This window comes from Manis javanica, chromosome 15 (assembly GCF_040802235.1).
Source record: "Manis javanica isolate MJ-LG chromosome 15, MJ_LKY, whole genome shotgun sequence".
Taxonomy (NCBI): domain Eukaryota; kingdom Metazoa; phylum Chordata; class Mammalia; order Pholidota; family Manidae; genus Manis; species Manis javanica.
In genome coordinates, this window is record NC_133170.1 from 23,337,969 (window position 1) to 23,351,032 (window position 13,064).

The 13,064-nt window shown below is 47.0% G+C and overlaps 1 pseudogene; it reads left to right on the forward strand.

Moving 5' to 3' along the window:
- The first annotated feature begins 7,780 nt into the window (after window positions 1-7,780).
- Window positions 7,781-10,313, forward strand: LOC118972832 (sorbin and SH3 domain-containing protein 1-like; annotated as a pseudogene).
- Window positions 10,314-13,064: the final 2,751 nt, after the last annotated feature.

The window sequence follows — 13,064 nt, forward strand, 5'->3', positions numbered from 1 at the left end:
AGAAAGCCAGAGCACTGCAACCACATTCCACAGTGTAAAGAGAGCGACAAAACCATGACAATCTTCAAGCCTGAGGATCCAGCTGCATTCAAGGCCCTACTCAGATTGAGGCCACAGCGCACACTTTCCACTGGAGGCCAGCAGCCGAGCAAGCAGGGAGCTCTGGGCATGCTCAGCAGGCAGCAGCTGTAGCTACAGGGTGGACCCAATCCGCAAAGACTGTAGAAGAGATTAACCTTCAGGGTGATAAGACACATTTTCTAATGACACCAACACAGGCAAATTTTGTCCATCAGGTAGGATACATGCAAGAGAGTGGGCCTGTGATAGGACAATGGCAGGAATGGGGTCCTGGTCTAGTGGGCAAGACCTTCACCCCTCTCCCTGTGGGAGTTACTGATGGATCAATATGTAGGGCTACTGGAGGTGCGTACATTGGCCATAATGATAAAACAAAACTCTCCGCTAAGATACTCTTACCTTCTGCTGGCTGTTGTGGGTACCTACTATAATCTTTGTGTACCACTCTGCTATTACTACAGGAACACACAGGAGGCCAGCTTCCAGGCCTTGTCCCCAAGGTGCCAGAAGGGCCAGCCATCGCTGGTTCGTGTGTCAAAATGTTCAAGGTCAGGTAGTCTCCATGCTGCTGTGGGACTCAGTCGTGCACTTCTGCCAGGGTTCTGCTGACTTTTCTACAGGTCAAAAGCAGTCCCCACAGATGGGCTACAGCCCACACTCTCTTCTGCCCCAAGACAGGCTGTCCTGCCAGCCAGTGCACCTGGACCAAGGCTTCTGCTTCATCAATCCCTGGGGATGCCAACAACAAATGCCTGCAAGCCACTTTCAGAGGCTCTAGTCACAGCTGTCTTCAGTCACATGGACATCCAGCTCACAGGGCCTGATGGGTCTAGCTCACTCAAGGCCTCCATGGCCTTAACTGTCCACTTTGCAAAGGCAAAGGTAAATGCACACATTTCATCCCAGCCCCTTTCATACCAAATGGCATAAGGGCCTTAGAATTTGTGCCAAGGGTGGGATAAACACTCTTCAGTGGCCTACTAGACCCAAAACTCTTGCAATAATGCCACATTTATCTGTAAGAGAATCAGAGGTAAGCATAGCATCGTACATAGTACTAGATGTTCTATTCCCAATGGGATTTGGGCTTGTCCCACTCTGACAGCCCCACCCCTACATCCATCTATGACAGTGGGGGTCCGAGGAAAACACTCAGAGTGGCAATAAATCAGGTAGCATTCAGCTCCTGTGTCCACCAGAGCCAGGACACACTGCACATTCACTGGGGACTGATTAATTGATTGACATGTGACCTCTGGTGCCAGAGGCCCAAGCCAGTCCCCCAAGGCAGGGACCTGACACTCCCCTCAGTCAAACCATAACATCCAATTGCCCAATCACCATCTGGCAAGGGTCTAGGTGGGGTCTGTGTACCCTCCCCCAGGAAGTCCTGCAGACTCACGGGCCGGACATGTGACTTTGCCTGCAACTTCCTTTTCTTGGACCTCAGTGACTAGAACTGCTGCTCTGGCTTTAATTGTTGCCACAGCTCTAACAAGATTTTATTGGGCTGCCCATCTACTTTGTCTTTTACTGCCTCCGCCTTTATCAAATCGACCTACATCTGGGTCCTCAAGACCCTCACAGGACTTTAAACCTTTTTGCTTACTAGCAGACCATATTTCCTTGCGTTCTCAGTGTTTCAACCTCTCCCTGATCTGCTACAGGACCAGTAACCTCACTTATGGGTTTGCCCTAAGTGAGGGGCAAGCATAGTCACTAGGGACCCAAAGAGAGATGGGGGAGCTGTTTGGAGCACCAGATTTCTCATTCTCGTGATGAACAACTCATCTGGACCCTGATGTTCTATATTATAAATGATATTCTTCAGGCCCAACTCCTGTAACACCTGTTGGAGCTCAGCATACGTCTGCCATCTAGTGGGGAAAGATGGCAAATCACCCTGATCAGGCCGTATGGCCTGGAGCGGGGCAGTTACCCAATGGAGAAGCACATGGTTCCCTGGGCCTGGTGAGCATTTTGTAATCCCTGCCTGCCAGAGACAGGGGTGAGTCATCAGGGAAGCCAGCTCCCCCATTTCTGACATAGACAAAATAATTCCATTTACTCCTGAGTCCCAAAGGTACAAAGGCCAGGTTGACATAGGCTCCCAAGGCCTCTACCAAACTGGGAGCTCAAATGCCCCAACTCAGCCTGGGTACAGGGGCAGAGCACGGAGTGCTTCACAGCTGGGCGGAGGCTGCACCTCTGCCTGAGGGACCCACCGTTGTTCCGTTTTTACTTTCTTAACTATAACTGGATGGGCTTTGAATAGCGGAGGGGTTCCTGCGGGACTCCAGCGCAGGCCAGGCAGCAGCTCCGCCCCTGGCCCCACCTCCTTGCCCTCCCCTGGCTCCTCCCTCCCTGACGTCTCTTCTACTACTTCTGGAGCTGGAGGCACTACCCCATTCTTCACCTCCCCCACAGCGTCTTGCAGCCTGCATTCTCCTGATGTCCCTTCCCGCACCACTAGTACATCTCTCAGCAGTGCAATTTGTTTTTAACAGCTTGCTTTCATTCCTCACGGCATCCCACAACTTTCATTCCCATTCTGCCATTTTCTGCTGACGTGCATCTCTCTCCTCAATAACCTTTCCCAACACTGAGAAACATCCACCCACAGTTCCTGCTGCTTCATGGGCACTCAGTTTCCCTAAGGAGTCCCCAGTTTTTCAGAGGGCCAACTCCACTACCTCAAGCTTCTCCATCTTTCTCCAGTTCTCAGGAGCTGCCCACTCCTCTAGGAGGCAAACCACCCCAGGCCAAATCCCCACTGAGGGATCCCTGGTGTCTCCCCGCCATCCACAGGGGCAGCCGCTGAAACAATCCTCCCATGACAGCCCTTTGGTTTCACTGAATCCTGCCAACAGCAACAATAATGTAGCTCCGGGAGGAGGGAGGGGTTCCCTGCCCAGGGCAAGTTCCCTCTGAAAATGATGAGACCAAAGAAAGGCAAGTGCAAGAAGTTGGGAATTAAAGGGGTTTATTCTCATGGCTCAGTGTCTCCTCCCTAGCACCAGGTGGGACCCCCTCCTGGATGGCTCCCAAGCTCTCTCCCCCAGCCACCCTCCTCCAGCCCCCTTCGCACACCAGAAGGAAATCTGGGGGGGACACCTGGTGACTGGCGGGCACCTGATCAGTTACATGCCAGGAACAGGGGGGGAGGGAAGAATGCTTGTTCCTTCCCCACCCCTACCCTGACGGCCATCCCGTGACTGACCGGCCACTCTGCCCCCAGTAAAACATCCCATAGATGTGCCGACAGGATACCTATTAAGGCCTGGCAGGAATCCTGGTGAGATATTTCCATTTTCCCCACACCAGGTATTTAGAAAACATTTTATAGTAAATAAAACATTTATTTCCACATAAATAAACTGAGATCTAGGATGATTTAGCAAGTTGATCTCCTCACAATTATGTTAGCCTTGATTCCAGTCAAATTCTGAGAGATGATCTTCAAATGTAACTGCAAATGTTTTTCTATACCAAATGTACGTGATAGTTAAATTATCCAATACCCGAATTACCTATATTTGTGTGTGTTATTATAATGGAAAGAAGGGAAAGAAATAGAGATGGGTGATGAGAAGTGTGCCCAGTGGCAAAAATTCTGAGACATATCCCATCAGAGTCGTATAATTGAAGAGGAGTGACCACACGAAGTCATACACTCAGGCTGAAAAAAGAGACCCACAGTCAGCATCCAAAGAGAAAATCAAGTATACACATTTTTTAAAAGGAGTTTGAAGAGAACAGAATAATGGGACAAATTGCACAACATGGATGGGTTCAAAGGAAACAAAGAAGGAATAGTGAAACACCCCCAGGTAGCTGCTGTGGGAAACTGGGTCTGAGACCAGCTTGAGAGGCAAGGCTTCTGTGGCATCTGATGGGAGCTGCAGGGGCCGTAACTGCAGCAGGGGTTCCCTTGGGGGTTCAGTTTTAGGCAGGAAACTGCATCGCCCTGTCCCAGCCCTGTTGGGGGTGCTCTCCCGCCTTCACACCTTTCCCCAGTCTTCCTATTTTCCACCCAAGAGCTGCAGGAAAATAGTGTCCAGCGACCCTGTGCATAGGCGTCAGCTGTCTTGGGCCCTGCAGAGGGAAGAGAGTGGCGGGGAGTAGGTCTGGAACATCCAACATGGCTAATCTCTTTCGCCTTCTGACAAAATCCTATTGCTACCCCATCATTGTGCGTAAATATCAATTCTGTCATACTTACAAAGAAACCTGTATTAGGCAGATTTCTCCAGAGAAACAGAATCAATAGAAGATACACACACACACACACACACACACACACACACACACACACACACACACACTTTACCTATATAGACATATGTATATACATATATTTTCACATATATATTTACCTGTATACACATTCACATATTCACATACATATACATGATTTATTATAGGAAATGTCTCATATGGCTGTGGAGACCAAGAAGTCCCAAGATCTGTTGTCTGCAAGTTGAAGAACCAAGAAAGGCAGTGGTGTAATTCAGTCTGAGCCCTTAGACCTGAGAACTGGGGTTGGTGGGGGGTTGGGGAGCAGAACAGTGGAAAGTCGGCCTGACTCTGGAAGCCTGAGGAGAAGATAGAGAGAAGATAGGAAAAGACCCCAGCTCAGAGAGAGAATCTGCCTTTCCTCTGCATTCTTGTTCTGTGGAGGCCCTTAACAGATTGCAGGATGTCACCTTCACTGGTGAAGATAATCTTTACTCAGTCTTTTTACGCACTAATTTCTTCTGGAGACACCCTTACAAACACACCCAGAAATAATGCTTTTCCAGCTATCTGGGCTTCCTTTGGCCCAGTTCAAATGGACACATAAAGTTCACTATCAGAGGACCTGAAGTATTAACTATCACTAATCCAATTCAAATAAGGTAGCAGGGTTGGGTAGACAGATGGAAAGTGAAAAAAATCCAGTTACAAAAAAAAATCATAGTAGTACAGTCTCTCCACAAAAAGCCAGCATAATATTATGTCAACTATATTTCAATAAAAAATAAATGGAAGTGATCTGAAAAAAAAAAAAAGGAGGCAGAGATAAAGGAAGATTACAGACCTGTAGACTGTTGGGTGCAGACATAATTCTATTGCTTGACCTATCGCTGGGAGAACAAGCCAGAGGCACAGGTGTTGGCCTTCATTCCCCTTTTACAGATCTGCAATTTGATAGCTCCAGAGAGTCTGGATGGCCGTCTAATTTAACCATACAGCAAGCCAGCCAAACCTGGATTGGATGTGAGGAAAATGGAAGTTCCAATGGCCAGGATCCTCACCTGATCCTAAACTACCTGATGATGCAACTGGCCTGCTGCTAGGCTACTGCTTCCACACCCATTGGCAATGAGCTATTATTGACTGAGTCCCTTTATAAAGAACTCTTTCCAGTGCTCTGGGCAGGGGCAGAGACAGAGGTGGATTATGGGCCACAAACAGCTGGGTGCAGACATGCTTCTAGTGCTTGACCCACCACGGAGAGAATAAAGCCAGGTGTAAACCCCCAAAAAAGAAAAAAATCATAGTAGTACAGTCTCTCCACGAAAAGCCGATCACGTGATCGAAGCTGGAATCAGAGCTTTCTATTCATACCACACATCTCGTGCTCCCCTTACCTTCTTCCGGCACCGTCTTTATCACAATCTGACCCACATGTCCATCCTCACAGGACTGCACTCCTTCTTAGTCCTGTTTGTGAAGGGCTACTGCAGCGTCCTATTGCCCTCTAATGAGGGACCAGGGAGACGCCTCAGCTGTTCCTTCAGCTCCAGGTATCAACCTGCCTGTCCCACTGCCCAGACACAGCCCAAGTTGTACTTAGCATTTGAATCTGTCTCCTTGAACCTGTTGTTGTAGAGACATGAAGGACGCACAATGGCCAGTAGTGACCTGTCTCAACTGGCAGTTTAACAGAACCGTGATTATGTTCTTGGTAGAAACATTACAACCTTCGGCTCCAGATCACCAAACACATGAACGCGTAGTTTGGTAAACAAACAGCAAAATTTCACCACGTGGGTTTCTGCCTAATAATAATACACCAAACAGCTACTCCTCTTGTCTCGTGTCAGCTCCCAGACAACAACATTCCGGGCATAGGGGCTGACACTGTATGTTGACGGCTGTTTATACAATTGTTATAAGGGAGCACTTCAATCCTCTAAAGTATTGTCTCCCAGATTATCACATCATTAAGTCTTAAAGAGCATTTAAGTCATTCCTCTGCTCAACTAAATTCATTCATCTTGGGTGGTGGGCATGTATGAAGTCCAGTGAATTGTCATTGTCCCACTACTTGTGCCTTGAAATGAATGTTTTGGTCAGAAGCCGTGTCATAAGGAATGCCATGGAGAACAATGAATCACCCTGTAAATCTACGACTGATGGTGCTGCTGATGCACTGAGTGTAAGGAAGGCAAATCCGTGTCTGGATCAGTGTCCTGATTTTTTGTAAAGCTCAGTTTTCTCCTATTTCTCAAATGTCTCACACACACACACACCGACATATACACACACACACACACACACACACACACACACACACACATCTCCCTCTACCTAGAATCTAAAAAAATCGAGCCCAATTTGAATTCTTTTCTTTCATTCAACAAAACGTGTCTCACCAAGTTCAAAAAAGACTATATTTTCAGGGTATCCTTTGAATGCTTTTATAGATCTTAACTCACAGGGAGGTAAGTAGTTTTCCTGGGAGCCTGTTTACTAGGGGACAGCAGCCCGGATGCAGAGGCAATGGCAGCGGCTTGGCTCTCCTCTCAGCTACCACACGCCGGCGGCCCGCACAGCGATCTGGCGCGTCCGGATGTCAGACTCCAGGGGGAGCACAGTGCCCCTGCCCCCAGCGTTTCAGCTGCGTGGCTGGGGGATCCGCAGGGTCTCCGTAGGCAGTGCTAAGGGCCGCATTCTAAGCATTTTGGTCACAGCGTTACACCCTGGGGACAACTTGCTTCTCCCCTATCCTGCTGCCTCAGCATTTTCGCCCACCAGCCCCCTCGCAATGTCTGACTGCAGGATGTGTCCAAGCCTGTCCCCCGAGTCCTCGCTTCAGGACGCTATCCAAACTGTCTCAAGCATGACTTTGGAGATTGCCAGGAGCTAAAGCGGAAGCAAATCAGTATTGGGTGAGTTCATTCTTTACTCTCATCCTACCCTTGACTCCGCAGTGTGGCTGACATTTATTCCTCTCTAGCTGAGCAGAGACTTCAACCTGTGAGGGCTGAGGTGGGATCGCGGACAGACAGCTATGAAGGGGAAGGCTCAGTTCCACTTAGCGTGGAGAAAGCTGAGAAGTACGTCACTCCTGCTTCTAGGACAGCAAAGCAAAGCTAATATAATCTGTAACTTTGTAACTTTTCTTAAACCCATCAGAGATCTGAGGTCACTGGACAGTCAACTAAGTTGAAATCTAAGGAAAGAAAGGCCCCTCCAAGGACAGACAGGGCTTGTTTACCTGATGTCAATATTCAACTCACTTTAGTTGTTATAACAAGTAGGTTAAAGCTTTTCTACAAATTGCAGAAGGCAGAGGGTGGGTTTGCACTAGAGCTGAGAAGCCCTGAGCATTGCAGACGCAAGGAAAATCACACCCACTTGCAGGCACATTGCAAGACCTCACAGGATGCTGAAAGCTTGAGAGCCGGTTAGAGACTTCAGCAAGTCCCCCATGTTGCAGATCTGGGGGCAGAAAGAGCACAACAGGAACAACGGAACAAAACTGAAGCCTAGGTACTTGTACATCAAAATGCTTGGTCCAGGAGGGAACTTCTCTAGCTCCCCTGATTTCTCGGGCAACTGGGCATCTGGTGGGGACCACGGACTCCACAAGCTCAGCGCAGTAGCTGCTGGAGGCGAGAATGGTTAGGGAAATGTTGCTGGGTGACAAACTCAGCCCCAGATCTTACTCTGGTCATATACACTGGACACTAGTTAAATGTGTTGCCTGGCAACACCCTCCTGCGCCATCTCACTTCAGTGACCACTGCACCATGTTCCTGTTCACTGCACTTCTAGGCAGTTGAATTCCAAATTTCGCAAAATAGAGCTATTACTAATTTAACTTTTTTACATTTTCTACTGTGTGTCTAAAAGTTTAAATACTCTTTCTGAAATAACTCATCTCAAAATCTAATACTAGAACCATGAGCTGAAAGGGAGAAACTTAGAGGATTATGCAATGATTTAAAGGTTTTAAAAAAATGCAGTACCTCCTTATGAAACACTCAGTGAAATAGGAGAAATCTGCCCTGTCACCATCAGAAAAGTTTCAGAGCTGTGGGAACCTTTGTGTTTCAGTTTCTTTGAATGATTCCAAAATAAGTCTCTCCCTCCAAGTCTGGGGGGAGTGTGGACAACCTGCTGGTGTGCTCCTGGTCAGATTTTGAAGGAAGTCGAGCAGCACTGCAAGCCTGAAGGAGTCTGGCAGTGCCAGGAGGCCCACTCGGGAAAGGGTGGGATGCAGCTCTCCATGTTCACCTGGGACATGCACCAAATCAACTGAGCTGACCTCTTCCCGGGGTCTGTCTCCTCCTTGAGTATGCTGGACCTTACCTCCTGCTTTGAAAAGAAGCCTGGTGTTAGCCAGGGGCGAGCTGGGCCCCCAAACCAGGAGGGCTCAGAGCACACGGGCAAGCGCACGCTCTTCTCCCATACCACAGCACTGAGCAGCTGGTCCACGCCGTCCCTGGATCTGTCTGGAGGGTGAGCAGGAGCCCCCCATCCATGATATCCCAGAGTGGCCTCACCTCGGCCTGCTCATCCGAGTTCCTCCTGGAGCCAGCCGAGCTCCATCCCAGGGAGAGGGACAGGATGAACCCCAGGGGGATCTCTGCCTCCCCCACCTGTAGCAATGTGGCAGACCCCATGTTGGGCTTTAGGGGTCTCGGGCCATCTGAGCCGCATGCCGCCTGCTCCGATGAGGTTGACCACCACTCAAACATCCCGTGACAGCAGAGAGGGCAGGGGTGGCAGTGTTTGTGGAGATGTGCCCACACACCCCTCAGCCAGCGCAAGGGCTCCTGCCCGGCCTCCCACACCTGACTCACCTCCACCTAGAAGCAGGTGCAGCCTCAAACTGACGCCTGGGTTCCTGAAGGACCAGAGCATGCTCATCAGGAATGTCCACCCAATGAGCCCTCCTTTTTGTTTGAAAAGGCCCTTCCAACACCACCACAGACAGCCTTTGGCCTGACTTCTCAGGCCCCCTTCGTGAGCCGGAGGCCAGAACCCCCGCCCCCGGTCAGTCCTGTCAGGACCTGCCCCCAATCCCCCGAGGGAGGCAACACTCAGTTCCCAAATGCCTGTCTTCCCAACACACCATGGCCAGATGGAACCACATCTCAAGGGCCACATCAAGAGAGACCCCTGGCGTCAGAGGATAGCCCGAGGGCCTTTAATAATGGGGATTCTGGGCTGTGCTAAGGGCACAGCCTGGACAAGCGCAACCCACAGAGTGAACTGGGAATGTCTCTCAGCGACTCGGAATCACCAAGACCTTTTACACCAGCTTATTTGGATCCCACAGAAGACTTCATTCAAAGATACCATGATGATAAAGAGAGGAGACCTCCAGAGCCAAGTTTGACTTTAAAGCTCAGGCACTAAAGGAGTTTGGCCTGCCAGAAGGGAGTCATTGTTGACATTTATAAGCAGATTGAACTGGGAGGAAGAACACCAGGCTCTCCCTGCCCACCTACATTGAGCTTCCTCCTCCTGCTGAAAACGCTCGGCTCCAAAAGTCAGCACTAGTGCAGGTGAAGAGGCTATTGTTAACTTTAACTTTAATGGTGACATGCAAGTACAGGGGTAAGAGGATCACATTGCTCCAACAGGTGGACGAGAACTGGTTCAAAAGAGGGACCCCAGGGCTGTCCTCGCAAGGCATCTACCCCATCACGTACACGGATGTGATCAATGCCCCTGGTGGAAAGCCCCCATGTATCACATGGACATGCCTTTCTCCTCCTCCCCAAGTCCTAGTGCTACTGCAAGCCCTTGGCAACCTCAAGCCCGGCAGCAAAGAGTTACCTCACACAGGATCTATTTAGTTAAAGCATTAAATAGCTACATATCACAGAACCACAATGAACTGGGACTCCGAGATGGAGATATTGTTGATGTCTTGGAAAATCTGATGATGGAGAATTTGTTGGTAGTTTGGTACTTTTCCAGGAAACTATGTAAAGCTTTTGTATTTATAAGAAGACTGAAAACCACAGAGATCATTTATTTCTATTGGAAAAGGGAGCATGATTCACAAACTGGCTTTTTTATTTAAATGTTATGTCAGGAGGAAACTACTGCTGTGGATGTAGTAAGAGGCAAAAGAAAGGGACAGAGAAGTGCTGTGCTTAAAACCCGAGCCTGTCTAAGCTTACTGTGTGTCAGACAAGGCAGAACCAGGCCCTGAGCAAAAGCAAATGAGGCAGACCTGTATTTGCTTAGCTGCTTCCTGGAGCCACTCAGCCTTGCCCTCCTCTCCCCTCTTGGGTAATCTGACCTGCAGCACCGTCTGGGAGTAGGTAGACCAGAGATGCCTCTTGCTTTCTCAGCCTTGGCTCCAGGCTGGTTTAGTGTGAAGCAACCCTTGGAGGGCCAGGTAGATTCCCAGCCATCCTCCTAAGGCTCCACACGGCCTCCCAGACTCTGCCCCATACACCCTAGAGACTACTGACCCCTCCACACTGCTGGAAATTAGTGTGGGCTGCCAGGCCATCCCTAGACAGTGGCAGAGGCCCCCAGACTACCCAAAACCAAGTCCTTCACTGGACCTGCTGAGGTACGTAGGGAAACAGAGGCAAGACTTAGATGCCCTGAGCATTCAGCCTGTGTGCACCCCTGGTGTTGACAGAAAAGCACAGGTTTGCCCATGGGAGCAGGATGGCCAGGCAGATACTTAACTGTGTTTCCCAACAACAAAGTGACAACGCCTCTGTAGCTCTGAAGGTCATGTGCAGTACGCTCCTTTCCCATATCCCTGGCTTTTATAAATGGTCACCTTCAGGGTAGCAATTTCATTTATCAGAATACCATTACTAGCCAGGATGGTGTTGGGTGATTCATTTGCCATACACTGATGTACACTGGATGCCGGGGTCACCACTGAGTGGAAGTGTGCCAAGCCTTAGGAAAGACTCACAGTGTCTCCATTTTTACTCCCCATAGGAGTTCAGGGACCACTCAGGTAGTCACCCAGGGCTGTGAATCCTGACACACCCTGGGGAGGCTTCTCTTCAGGGCAGAAGGTGCAGATGCAGCAGCCTTAAGTGTGAGGCAGAGATTCTGCCACTTCCTGGAGGTCTGTGTCTTGTGGAGCCCAGATCTGAGGAGGGAGGCCACTGGGATGCCTGGGGTGTTCAGATACAACTCTGTCCAATTCCAGGATATTTGCCAGCCTCTCTGTTAGAGCCCTTGGAGAAATAAAGATAGAAATGACACATTCTCTGCTTGTTGGGAATTCAGAGATGACTGGGGAGGCAGACACACAAAAAAGTACTAAATCAAGAGAGATTGTGATATATGCTCATAAAGGTGCAAGAGAGGAAGAGACAAATTTTTCCTGAAGGGATCCTGGAGAACATTTTCATATTTTTGTCTCCATTAGCTCACTCTTGAACAATTAGGGTAATGGAAGAATCTTTGTCAAATTCTAAATAATCGTTATTTCTGGGAGAAAAGGTAACTTGTCTCTGTTATAGTCTTTTTTAAATTTTGTTTTAGTTTTTGTTTTTGCAGTCCTCTTTATCTATGAGTATTAAGTTTGATTGCTAGACTAGGTTACTACAGAAAAGATTATATTGCAAAAGAAAAATAACACAATTACATATAACTGATTAAAGTATTGCCATTTAAATTACACACCAAGAGCATGTACTATGGACACAGATTTTTCTGTACATTTATTTTTTTTTATTATAGTGGGTTGATTTGATAAATAGATGTGTTGAATCAGACATTTGCTGTACATATTATTTAATAAACATTATTCAGAATAGCATAGCAAACAATGTTTAATAAAAAATTTAAACTATGAACTACTTGGGGATATAATTAGCATATGTGCAAAAGTTGCACACTAGCAACTATAAAACATTAATGAATAAAAATCAAAGGAGACCTATTTAGGAAAAACATTGTTCACAGATGAAGACTAATTGTTATTAAAATGTCAATTTTCCCCAAATTGATCTCTAAGTTCTATACAATTTCAATAAAAGTACTGCCAGGCTTTCTCAGAAATTGACAAGCAGATTCTACAATTTTAAAGAATATGAAAAGACTTAGAAGAGAAAAAAAAATCTTGAATAGAGGACAATACAGTTGGAGAATTTATAATACCTGATTTCAAGATTAAAAATAAAGCTACAGCAATCAGGATCATGCGACATAGGCACAGTACAGAAAATGTATCAAAGAAACCAAGTAGAATCAAGAAATAAGCCCTGATATAGACCCTCAGATTTTCAATAAAATGACAAGATAATTCAAAAAGAAAGAATTCAGCAGACTCCTAAAACAACTAAATTCATATTTAAAAAATGTAACCTTATACCACATACAACTTTTCTCAAAGTGAATCTGAAACCTGAACACAAGAGTTAAAACTATAAAATGTCTAGAAGAAACATCAGGGAAATATAATAAATAAGGAAAACAACACATCTAAGTAATATAGAACAAAATAAAAATATACAAAATTTTAAAATACAGGAAATGGGAGAAGTTAATGAAAAAGAGAAGAAATGAGAAGAGTAATAAAACCAAATGGTGGTTATTAGAAAAGAGTAAATAAATGTATAAAAGTTTTCAAATGATAAAAAACAAGGAAAATACCAATCAAGTACAAATAATTACATAAAATATTAATTTAAAAATTTAATGAAATATTATAAAAATAATTTAATTACCATGGATTGAATTGTGTCCCCCCAGCCCTCAAATTCATATGTTGA